This window comes from Euprymna scolopes, chromosome 19 (assembly GCF_053919585.1).
Source record: "Euprymna scolopes isolate OS-2025 chromosome 19, ASM5391958v1, whole genome shotgun sequence".
Classification (NCBI taxonomy): domain Eukaryota; kingdom Metazoa; phylum Mollusca; class Cephalopoda; order Sepiida; family Sepiolidae; genus Euprymna; species Euprymna scolopes.
In genome coordinates this window covers 48104946-48118866 of record NC_136500.1, presented here as the reverse complement: position 1 = coordinate 48118866, position 13921 = coordinate 48104946, and positions in this window count along the sequence as shown.

Here is a 13921-nt window from a genome sequence, read left to right as displayed (position 1 = left end):
AAAAAATGGCAATCGAACAACACAGAATTTCCGCCGTTTCATCTTCGTGATGATTCGTCAATGGCTTAATGAATCCTCACGATGATAAAACGCCGAAAATTCTGTGTAGCTTAGCTGCCATATTTTTTAAACTTATATATGGTACTGTTAGTATATTTATATGTATACAGAGAGAGAGATATGCAGGGTGTTGCGGGAAAATCTGACTTTGACAACAAAAAAACATGAAATATGCAAAAAAAAACTAAAGTTGTTTCTGCAGAGTTTATTTAGCAACATTTCAACAATATTTTTCAATTATATATATATATGTGTATATATATATATATATATATATATATATATATATATATATATATACAACAATATTTTTCAATTATATATATATATATATATTATTATTATTCAATAATACATATATATATATTATTTTATTTTTCAATTATAATATATATATATATATATATATATATATATATATATATATATATATATACAATTAAAAAGATGAAAACATTAATGAAAGTGGAGAGATATCTATTTTCAATTTCCAACAGATTGTGATTTTCATCTTGAATCATACTTTTCACAATTCTTGTGAATTTTTCTTCATTCGTTTGTTTATACTTGTTATTTTTGGTCTTCGCGATAAGTAGCAGATAACAAAATGTATATCGTCCCACATAATATCGACGATTTTCTCTCTGATGAGCCTTGTGCATCGTGAAATGCATAATTTCAAATTAAACTGTTTTTTTGTTTGTTTGTTTTGCGCTTAGGCAAAGCAGATGTATGCTGTACGAATAAAAATGCATTGATGATGAATTTTTTATCATTATAATATATTATATAATTAATTAGATTTTGAAATATTTCTATGATAAAACATGAAATAACAAACTATCGATCTACTTCTTGTAATCTTAACGGTTAAATATTATAGTTGTTATGACAAAGTAATAAACCAGATTCGCAATATTATATATATATATATATATATATATATATATATATATATATAACTACTTCATTTATTCACATAAATTTAATATACGAAAGTATAGATTTATGCGTAAACTTTAAGTATTTACTTCAAAAGTGCTCAATACGTAGGTAGAGCTAGTTAGTAATTTATAAAATATATATGGCGATTAAGCTACACTGAATATTCTGCGTTTCATCCAACTATAGGATTCGTCAGGCTTATGTATATATATATATATATATATATATATATATATATATATATATATATATATATATATATATATATATATATATATATATTATTGGCTATATGTATGCATACTAATTCTGACCAACTCTGAAATCCACACAGTTGGCATAGTTAAACAGCTCGCTGTAAAGTAATAAAATTTAATTTAAAAAATAACTTGATACATATATAAAATAATAGAAAGAATTTGGACTTTCATTCGCCCTTGACCTTCTCAACCCCTTTTTCTCTACTCTCTCTTTTACTCTTTCTTTTTTCTTTATTATGATTTTCGATTTCTTCCCTTTGAAAACAAAGAAATTTATAGCTTATAGATATATATGTATATATATAAAACTAAACATATATATATAACTAAATATATATATATAACTGCATATATAACTGCATATGTGTGTGTGAGTGTGAGTATAACTGCATATGTGTGTGTGTGAGTGTGAGTATGAGTCTCCTAGTGACCCCGACACGTATTTCCAAAGGTCCACAATAGAAATTATAAATTTAAAAATAAAAAAACTTCCAATTTTTTCTTTCCCTTCGATTTTTTTTTTTTTTTTCGTTCGATGAAAGACCAGAGGTTTGGTTTCTTCATGAAATCTTTTTAGAATGAAGCAATATATTTATTGTCGCGACTTATGAAATTGAATAAAATAATATATTGTTCTTTTTATTTTTTATTGAGTACTATAAAGAACGGGATAACAAGTTCTCAATACGTTAGTAGAGCTGAATATGTTTTTTTTTTAATTTTATAACCTCAACCTATAACTGATTCCATTACAATTCTTTCTGCAGACAGCTTTACTGTCACCTTCTTTAGATTTATTACTCTTACAATCTGGAGAAGCTGACAGTAAATTAGTCTGTTTGCGGAAACAATTATAAAGGAATGGGTTAATACTTGAGGTTATAAGATTAAAAAAAAAACATATTTATATGAGAAAGAGAAAGAGAAAAGAGACCTTATAACTTATATAAATGAATTATTATTTAAAATAAAAAATCTGGTCTCGATGCAAAATATCTGACCTGAGAACGTTCCTTCTCTAAAAGACTTGCAGCAGAAACATGTATGCATATATATAGCCAATAATTTTGTATAAATAAACATACTTTTATTATATTTTGCTTGTCATTGGTCACTTTTTGATAAACACCGGAGTTTCAGTCGATTTACATCTAGGAAACTACAGCGATATATATATATATATATATATATATATATATATATATATATATATATATATGTGGGGGGGTGCATATATATAATTATATAATCATTTGAAAATATTAAAATATTTAAAGCATAATAACTTTCATTTTTTTTGCATTGAAGTTCTTTAATGCTAAATATTATATTCTTATTTTTATTATATCGTTTTGGTATATCCGCTTTTTCTACTTCTCAAGAAAAGGTTTGAATAAAACCAGCGAAAATGTCGGGATGGATGAAAAAGGCATATATTCCAAAACAGACGAGCAAATTTACTAATATCATAATTATTTTTTGCATATTTCGTCTTTATTGTCAAACATGTAAAAGAAAAAAGTAAACACGAGAAATAAAAGGGAGAGAAAAAAAGAACAGACAAGGGTGACAGAAATGTAAATTTCTTTTTAAATGATCAATAACAGTTCTGAAAACTTATACTTTAATAAATAATTTTAAAAAAAAAAGGAGAGAATAAAACTGAGAGAGCGAGAAAAAGGAGGAAATTTCTTTCATTTTTTTTTTTACTCTGAAAAATATTTTGAAATGCATAATTTCTAATTAATTTTTTTCTATTTTCTTTTGGGCGAAACAAAAAAAAATGAAGATGTTTGAACAAAATGGTGGCTTTTTTTTATTTATACGCACTCAAATTATGTAAAGAAAAAATAAAACGAATATCACAACTCCAAAAACTGCAAATGAACATAAGTTTTTGTTTCCACACACGACATTCAAAAAAAGAATCAAAATAAATATCTGTCTTCAAAAATAAATAAAAATAAATATTTCTAATAAAAGTATTGTGTTTGTCCTTATTTGAGAGCGAGTGTTTCATTGGCCTAATTGATACGATCGAAAATTCTGAAAACGGCTACGGCGAGTTTAAAAGCCTGATGTTCCCAAACGGTCACCTATATGGTGCTAACTAGACTCAAGTTGTTTAACATCGATGATCTAACAAGAACTGGTGTGTTAACGTGATGATGCCGATCAAATTCAACCGGAAACATATCCTGTCGCGTTCATAACTTCCCGTATTTTCCTTTTTCCGTGTCCCCCACAAACCTTTTTGGTAAAATTGAAAAAGTTGTTTTTCTTTAATAAAAATGATTTCTTTACATTTTATCGACCGGCGGTAATCGTGACACCCTGCACTGATGATTCCCGAAAGGATGAAACACTAGTGTCTGTAGGGATTAAAAATAATTATAGTAATAAATAGGGAATCCATTATTTATGAAGCATTGTGGTGTTGAAATTCAAAAGATGACCAGACAAGTACAGAATTTAAAAAAAATAAATAAACATTTATTTGTTTAAAATTCGAATTTTCGACTCATAAAAGGGTTTCATCAGGAATCTTTTTTTCTTCGTCTTAGCCTCACTCTGTAGCTATTGTCGAGGAGTAAGCTTTTATTGCCTGGTTGATCCAGCGCACGTGTGTTAAAATAATAGAGAATCCACTGTGGTGTTATATTTCAATTTTTGAAAACATTTTTTTTAAATAACTTGAGATAACTTGTATTATTTTGATTATTCGGACTCTTGTTCTGATCGTGGCGTAGTGGATAAAGTATTTGGTGAATGTTAGTTGTAAGTTACACTCTTCTGGAGGATGAAAGTTCAATCTTCAGTGTGGGCGACACTCAAAATACAATTACAAATTACTTAAGACCTCCACCCAAGTCATGGCTGACAGGATGAGAGCATGTCATTATAGTGGATTAAGTAAGGAATTCCGTTCGACATTTCGTGCAGATTCTCGAGTTCGGTCAATTACTCCTGAAAAAGGTAGGTTACATGTGAAAATAACGCACAAGATGAGAATAGTAGTCAAAAGAATTCAAATAATACGAATTTGCATTCCTCATCTCAAAAATTCAGAAATAACTTCAGATAAATTACGTTCCTTGATTTGACAATTTTCCACCCTAAAGTAAAAACGGTCCTTGAAATTCCATCCCAGTTTTGGGTAAAACAGCATTTTTATTGAACTTATTGTATACAAAGAATCGTGTTTAATAGATTTTGTCGTTCAGCATTAAACAATAAAAAATGGCTGGTATGTCGCAGAGAAATAGATAGACTATTTATGAAATTGTAATTTAAAAAAAAAAAAAAAAAAAAAGTTCGTCTGTCGAACCAATAAACACCATCCAGTCATCCTAATGATGAGGGATGACATGTGCTGGGGGTTTGTTAAAAATGGAGCTGGTTTGCACAGAGGCAGCCTCACTCTCTCGCCCCAACCAGCCTTGTGGCAAGACAGGATAAAGACAGCTGGAAACCAGGTGGGATGCAGGAGCTGCCGGAAGTGTTGACATTCTCTTACAAACAGTGCCTGGTATTCTCAAATAGTCATCCATCTGGTACTGGCCAGGCTTAATGTTGCTTAACTTGGGTGATCGAACGAGATTCAGTGGGTCAACGTGATTATGCCGTACATGCATTTGTAATACAAAAGAAAAGAAACTATCAGCATCGAAAAAGCCGGGAAATGTTCACCTCTATGCAACCAAGATACCTTTTTTTAATCTTGTTCATCCCAAACAAGACATATTGCCACTTGAACGTAAGGGACTACTATATGAAGCTATGCCTACAAGTGCACTGTATAGGGAGTTGAGCAGCGAGATGTCTGTTTGCGTTGCATTTAAATTTGTACATGTTAGCATAGTTAGGGAAAGAGGAAGGGAGTTAGAAGGCTCTCCAGCATCTTAGTGCGATTTTGCTGCTTGTCAGCATATTTACGTCGAGGCGACACAAGAGCACGTTCCATGAAAGTACTTGTAAAGCAGGCACATTGTGACGATGAGACGGAAATGAGGAAATCCAACTCCAAAAAAAAAAGTCACTCGGCATTAGAAAAAAAAAAAAAAGAAAAGAAATAGCCTACTCTTGAAGAATTTCTCCTCCTCTGGAAGAACTGACTGTAACCCGATGGCGATAAAGATCTCTTGGAAAACCGTGTCGTTGCTAGTGTATGCACCACCGGACACAACTACTACTTATAACGGCTCACACAGTATAAATTATATACATTTTCACCCAATCTTGATCGGTAATTTCAAATATGCAGGTAAATCGTAAGAACATTTCATTTTGAAAATTCGAGCTGGTGGTTATGGATGATAAAAGAATGCGGGCAACTACTCTGTTCATCGGTCGGCATTCTCTCCGATCTGTTTTTGACCCAAAACAAAACGAAAACGTTTTTATTATCATTATAATTGTCCTAGTTTTATTCGACTTACGTCATTCTACGTCAGTGGTTTAAAAAGGAACGTATTTACCTGAAAAGATGGGGGGGTTGATTTGTTTTTTTACACAGTGATCACCACTTATCAAGGCCCGGAAGCCACTCAGGGATAAGGGTTATTGCAAGTGCATTACGTTAGTGTGGAGATTTGATGAAATGTTTACTTAAGGGGGCGGTTCATTAGGAATTTGTTTACGTTGGACTTGAAGACATCCAAGTTGTAGTCCGGTGCGAAGCAGGCAGACGGGACAGAGTTCCACAGGCGTGCAGTTCTAAGAAAGAAGCTTTGTTCATGAAATCCGCGTTTTGATTTAGGCACAGATAAAGAATGGGGGAAATTTTTCACAGTGGATTCAGCTAGACGGGTGTTTTTCGTGAAAGATTGGCGAGGGGAGACCAGAGATTGGAGTTCAGACGAGCATCTGCCATGGAAATAACGATAAAACAAGGATAGGCTCGCAACGTCTCTTCTGTGGGAGAGAGGTTGCAGGGTAGAGAAAAGGGCATCCCCCACTAAGCCATGAAGTCTATTTTGTACTCTGTCAAGGCAGGATAAGCTGTTTTTAGCAGCTCCTGCCCAGAAATGGCAGCAGTATTCCATCCTTGTAACTGTTCTTTGTAATTCCCCTAAATTCGGTATTGCCCGGTTTCCTATCCAACATTCCTTCCTTATATTTTCACTTTATGTCTCACACCCTATAGCACTTGATGCAAAACTAAAAAAAAAAAAAAAAAAAAAAAAACATCAGAAACAGAAACAAAACATCAGTCATTGTCCACATAATGGAATTAAATGCGTTCAAACTTTTCAGTTACAAGACATTTTTTTTCATTCCATGAACATATAAATTTGTTTTCCTTAACTTGTCATGATGCATAACCTTTTGATCGTTGGCAGCAAATGCACCTCAATTTTTAAATTTGGCCTTAGGTAAATGACACTCGACAGTACCATACATGTTTCTGCTCAAGTTTTAATTTACAATCATTATAACTTTATTCGCCATTTCAACATATTCTGTTTAAAACGAGAAGCCGCTACTATACCCCGCAAATGTCATTTATTGTTTATCCCAAACGGAGAAAGATTTTTCCTAATCAGGGGTTGACTGCCTTACAGAGCATAATTCTCACTCATCCCAAGCATTTCCGTTTCTCCTGTTCTTTTTTTTTTTAAATTTTACCAGTCTCAGTGTTATTCTTATTTACCTCAGTGTCGACCCTACTTTTATCTACTAGATATGAAAGTGTCCCAATTAAGTGACTATTCGCGTCCGTGCTATTAACGCCTCTTGGCGTTATACTACGTGTCAAGATACGGCGCTCCATCGTACGTTAGACTCCTCGTCGGAATTCTCATGTTGATGTCGACACTTGTGCATTGAAATATCCGCGTGTTCTATGACTGATTCTCTGCCTGAATCGTTGGATTCCATTGGAGCGGCTAATACAGTTTTCCTTAATGGCTTCTCTGTGGCGGAGATTTCCCATTCTTCGATAAACTCTGCTCGGAGGTATTTAGCATGCGCTTTTGTAACAGAGCTTGTCTCTAATTCTATAAGAGACAGGTTCTATTACTGCATAATACAGCTGCCAGCGCACATCTAGCTTCCGTCTCTTTTGGTTGTTTTTATAATAAACTAAATCACCAATTTTAAACTCTACACTTTTGGTTTTGCCAAGTGAATCGTCTATCATCATTTTTCTGGCTTTTCTCGTGTCTAAAGTGAGAGTTTTCTCGTGTCTAAAGTGAGGGTTCGATGCATTTCTTATAGAGCAATTTGAAGATGTTCATCACCATAGTATACCCTACAAGGTCTCAGTATGTTAGCAAGTAAAGAGGTGAGAAATTTGTCATCTTGCTCAAGTAGAACCTGACACGTTTGTTGTTCTCTTCTTTTTTTTTTTTGCTAGGGCATCATGCATCGTTTTATGAAACCATTTTAATTTTCCCGTTACTCTGAGGAAGGTAGAATCGTGTAATCACAGTATGTACATCGAGGTCCTCTAATGCTTATTTCATCAATTTATAAGTATTTTAGAACCCGTTATCCGTTAAAAGCTGGAGTGGTGTTCTAAATCTGGAAAAAATCTCGTGGATCAACACCTCCTGCATTTGGGGTTGTTGTCTCCTCAGATTTCTAGGTTGGCACGGAATACATTTAACTATACATTCGTTTACCTCTTTAGATAAACACGGCCAAAAGTATTTTCCACGCCCATGTAACCATCGTCGCCATGTTATTGAACTTTTTTAGATGCAACAGTACATATAATCTAATCAATGGTTCGTTGTCATTTTGAGACAAGTAAGAGACTATTTCGTCCATGAATATGTATTTCTTTTGTTCTATTTTGGACGCTCTACCGTTTTTAATTCACATCTTCAAGTCCAAATTTTCCTTATCCCATTTTAGTTCCCTTTTTAAATCCATTCCCGATAACGTGAGTTGTTCGTGACTTACCGATGAGTTACAAGCATTCTGATATGATGCAAACTCTTTTGTCTCGAAACATTGTAATTCATTGCACTTACTCTATAATTCCTAATTCCTATTATCTATCTTTACTGGAGGATCACCATAGTTCTGGTTCATATCCACCGAGCATGACAAGAGATTCACGCGAACATTACGTTTTCCTTTCAGGCATTGTATAGTTCAGTTATAACCAACATTACTTAAAGCCCACGCCTGTATCTTTTTTTTTTACATGGTAGTCACCACTTATCAAGGCCCGGAATCCACTGGGGGATAAGGGTTATTACGTGTACAGTAATCAATGGGATAATATCGCGTTAATCGTTAGTAATGGAGATTTGATAAAGTGTCTTACTTAAGGGGGCAGTTTATCAGAAATTTGTTTATGTTGGATTTGAAGACATTAAAATTGTAGTCAGGTGGGAAACAGGCTAACGAAAGAGAGTTCCACAGGCGTTCACTTCTAAGAAAGAAGTTTTGTTCATGGAATCTACGTTTTGATTTAGGCACAGATAACGAGTGAGGAAAATTATTGACAGTGGTTTCAGCTGCACGGGTGTTTATCGTGAAAGATTGGCAAGGGGAGACCAGAGATTGGAGCTCAGACGAGCACTTGGCATGGAAATAACGATAAAACAAAGACAGGCTCGCAATGTATCTTCTGTGGGAGAGAGATTGCAGGGAAGAGAAAAGAGCATCCCCCATTAAGACACGAGTCTAGGATTCTATGATTCGTATTGATTGTAAACGTTTCTCTATGCAAGTAATTTATGAAGGGCATAGTGTATAGCATATGCTTTCGTCTATATGGTTGATCATCTTCTGTGTGTCGCTCAGCTTACGGGATAAAATGTAAATAGGTTTCTTTATTCTACTTTACCCTCAGCAAAGACCATTTGTGACAAACATGTCCCAATCGAATGATCGGAGCCATCCATGTACAGTATGTAGTCCTTCTCTGGATCGAGATAAGCCAGTATTACCATCTCTGCTAGCTTCATTTTTAGGCTATCAAAGGCAGCTTGACATGCTTCGTCTCATTGAAACGTGTATGCTTTTTCGCTAAACGAACTAGTAGCTTGGCGACATTAAAAAAATTAATAAATCTCTGGTAATATATTCCGGTGAAGGCCCTCACTTGTCTCACAGTGGTTGGAGTCGAAATCGATTTAATAGATTTGACTTTGCCCAGGTCTGGCTGTATATCTTTGAACTGCAAATACTCTATGTCCTTTCTAAAGAATCCATATTCCGTAGCTTTTTACCTGGGATTATGTTGGCGCAATTTACTTAGTACTTTATCTATGTGTTCTAAATGGTCTTCCACCGTATTGGAAAATATTAGAATATCATCCAATTATTGGCATGATCTGCAGTATCTGGCCGACGCCCTTGATCATCGAAAATAAATCCCAAGTATTTTATGGCATTTTTCAGGCCGGGGTTGAAAACCAAAGTCTTGAATGCGGGTTAGGACTCTGCCAATTCTTTCTGTCAACTTCTGATTAAATTACCCGACAATAATGATGTCATCTAAATATGCAGCTGCATTATTCCACTCCAATGTGCATTTTGTTCATGATCTGCTGAAATATTGCAGAGGCTACCCCCCCAAAAAAAAAAGTAAAACGAGTGAACTGGAATAGTCCATGGTGTGTGTTGATGGTAAGCAATTCCCTTGAGGTTTCCGCCACTTCGACTTGAAGATAAGCTTCTGTGATGTCTAATTTCGCAAAACAAGAGCCACTATTAAGTATGGTGTAAAGATCATCTAGGATTGGCAAAGGATATTCGTGATCCTTTAGTGATGCGTTGAGACCAATCGAAAAATCCACACAAAACCGAATTGAACCATCGATTTTCTGCACTACTACGATAGGTGCAGCCCACTGTGAACATGTCACTGGTATGATGACATTCATGTCCTCGAGTCGCTTTAGTTTCTGGTCCACCAGTGGCAATGCAGCGTATGGCGCTGGGTGTTTGGGTCAAAACACTGGTTTAGCAAATGGTTTTAGGAATAGCGTAGCTTCCGTCTGAGTGCAGCATCATAGGTCGTTAGCAAAAACTGGAGAAAATTGCTTTATGATGCGTTTGCTCTGGTCGATGCTGTTGCTCTGAGATGATGAACTGGATATCACCTTACATATCTGGTTAAGTTAGTTATGGTTAGAGTCTGCTATGTATATGGTACCTGATGCCGTTTTATCTTTCATTTTAAGGGTAACTGACGTTCACTCGTGACGTGGACACAGTCCCCGGAAGCACTATGCGCTACATGACTCGTTGATGTCAATAAAGGTTAGCCTATGGTTCCCTATAGTGATTTTGAAATGAGTGTAATGTTGGAGGCAGTTTCCACTCGCAACTGAATAGGATACCCATTCAACTGTACAGACACATATTTTCGGTTTGATTTTGGAAGAAAAGTTGCCACCAGACTGTTTGTATTTGTTTTGTAACGTTTTTGTTTGCTATGTGAGGTTTGTATACTCTGCGTTGATCTTTGTCCTTGTTGGGTGCAGAATCCTTCTTTATGACTCAGACGGTTGCAGCTGCGACAGTGTTGTGTCTTGAATGTATAAAATCCGTGTATGAATATCTGCCTCCCCCCACTGATCTCAAACCACACACAAAAATTAAACATTTGAATTGAGCGTCCGTGATGGACGTTATTTTGAACCGCTCGCATTTTCTGTTTACAATGCTTGCGTAAGTCGAGATGTCAGTTGACTAACATTTCGTTATATTAAATTAAGAAGCACATATTAAATAATAAAACTTGCTCACAAAATATCTGCCTCAGCGTCTGTACTGTCTCGTCAAAGTTGTAATTATGCGAATGTTTAGGGAGAATATAATTTGCATACCGGTCGTATTCCGACGACTCAAATTTACGTAGCAAAAGTCTAATCTTCCAGTCGTCAGTTTGTTCCCTGAATTCCACCCGAAAGAGTTCCTCAAAACGCGAAAACCACGTACAGAACGTCGACTTAGTCATTGGATCATAATGGAATTTCGTGATAGAATTTTTGATCGATTCTGCCGATGTCATGAGTTTTGTTTCCGAAACTGGTGTTGAAGATGTTGATAATCTCTTTGAAAATAGTTGTATGGTAGAATCCATTTTCTTTTCTTTCTTTTTTCAATCGTTTAATGTAAATCGCCAGTTAACGTCTTTGTTCTCACGTGTGTCTGAACAAAACAAATATAAATCTCGCCGTGTTTGAAATATAAGTTGTCTGTGAAATAGCCACGTAAAGGTGATGGTAAAAAAACAAGAGGGAACGTTTAACAATTTTATTAAACAATTTATGAACAGAGATTTAAGTAGGTGAACCGCTGGTTGCGTAATGATTGAAAACCGTGTTGTTTATTTTCCCAGTGTCATGGCTGGCTCTCCAGTCTCTCCAAGGGGAATAACTCTCTTTCCAGTTCAAGGGCAATAACTCTTTCTTTTATTTGTTAGGTGTACCCTAGCATATCCAAAATAAGGCGTTTAAATTCCGATTTGTGCAATAATATTCATTGCACAAATCTTACGTCATTCTACATCAGTGGTTAAAAAATGGAACCTGTTTACCTAAAAAAAGCTGCTCTTTGCATTTCCTCAAAACTCGGTATTGAGCGGTTTTATAAAACCCGGTATTGTTCGGCTTCATTATTCAATATAGAGAGAAATCGCTGAAACATTTTACTTGAAACTTGAACATACACCCATAAAATCACTTTCCATCTAACTTCTGTCCTTACAGCATAAAGTCCATCAAAATAATGGATGCCGTTGGTTAATAGGCATTTATGGATTTTTTGCGTGATGAAGTTGTGACGTAAGCAGTTCTGACTACGAACGGGGAGAACTCAATACGCAAATATAAAATTCGCTTAGACAACTCCTCCTGATGTTAAGAATGGCTTTTAAACTTTTCCAGAATGTTAAAATGCGCATGTGCCGATAAAATACGGTCATAGCAAAAATGAAAATTCAACTGATATGACAGGTTGTTTTAATTCTTTTTTCGTCTTAACAAGGTATATTGTCATTTGAAACGTAAGCTATCTAACAGGGAACTGTAAGGAGTTTAGCAGCAAGATGACTGTTCACATTACATTAAAACTTCTTCAGTTTAGTACAGGAGAGCAGGAAACAGGGATAGAATTCCAAAGTTTAACAGCGTAACGCTGTCGCTTAAACGGAACCCCTGTACTTCACCGGTGTAGCTATTATTGGGAAATTCGACCCCTAGGCCAAGTGAGGTGGGGCTGGAGCCGTCTGCTTATTTCTATAATGACTATTTGATTACATTAGATAATTCAGTAGTAGATATAAGGCGGGTGTACATATGTGTTTGGCTGAGTAAGAGATTGGGCGCACCGACCAGGCGAGAATGAGAAATACTTTATTGTTTTGATTAAGATTTATTTCCGAGCAAAAGAGGAAATGTCAATTCGCTTTAATATTTCAATTGATAACAAAAGTAATTGTCAACTCAAGAATTGACTCTGAGTAATTGTCAGAATATGAAATCATATATGTCCTTGGAAAAAATCTGAGTCATAACAGTCGGTCTAACATAAAAGATTGACCAATCATTTTTCAATGAAAATCGGGATATTGTAAAAGAGCTTGAATGCGTCGATCTGGTCGATAAAAACACCAGATTTTTAAACATTAAAATCCGATTTCATAATAACGTACAGGAGCGACCACCCCTCTGTCTGGGAAAAAAAAAAGAACAAAGCGAGAGGGAGAGAAATTAACAGGACCGTCACTAAGCGTGCTGAGTTAAAACGTTGGTACATTCTGTCTCTCTTTTTTTATTGATTGTTTTTCTTTCTTCTTATTTCTTGTTGGTTGTTTCACCGACCGGAGCTGTGACATTGTTATAATATAAATGCCTGAAAGATTATAAGAACGGCTTGTGTCATTATTTTGCATGTATCGCTGTTAACAGAGGGAATCGTTTCTGTTTTGTTTTGTCCTCACGCCGAGAATAACGACACATCAACCCGTTTTGCAAGGACCTCCCATAAATAACGACACATCAACCCGTTTTGCAAGGACCTCCCATAAATAACGACACATCAACCCGTTTGGCAAGGACCTCCCATGAATAACGACACATCAACCCGTTTTGGGGGATCAAGTGAAGGTAGAAGGTTTTTTGGAGGGCATCTAAGGATCTCTGCAGTGAAGGGTAGGATTTTCTGCTTCTCGGGTTAGTTATGTTTATGTAGATCGAGGGGACACAAGTGATATCAGTTCATGAGAACCCATTCCATTAAAGTAGTTGTAAAATAGACATAGAGATTCAACATTGCTGCGATGGGACAAATGTTTGATATTGGTCGACAGTCCAGAATTTATTAGATTTGATACTTGTTTTTGGACCTTGTCTTTGGTGGAGAGACTAGTAGTTAATGCACCAAACCAGAAGTGTCAACAATATTCCATGTATGGGCGAATTGTGGCTTTGTAAAGATATTCTCTTGTGCGATTAATGTGTGTAAATAAAAAATAATAAGCGTGCAAATAACAAATGTTTGTAAACCAGTTTGCGTTACATACATTAGAAAAATATAGACATTTTTTACTTTTTTTTTTTTTTTTTTACACAGTGATCACCACTTATCAAGGCCCGGAAGCCACTCAGGGATAAGGGTTAAAAACAACGAGAAATAATTCCAAAATGGATTTATACATACAAGATAAAAACAACAGTTACTTTCAG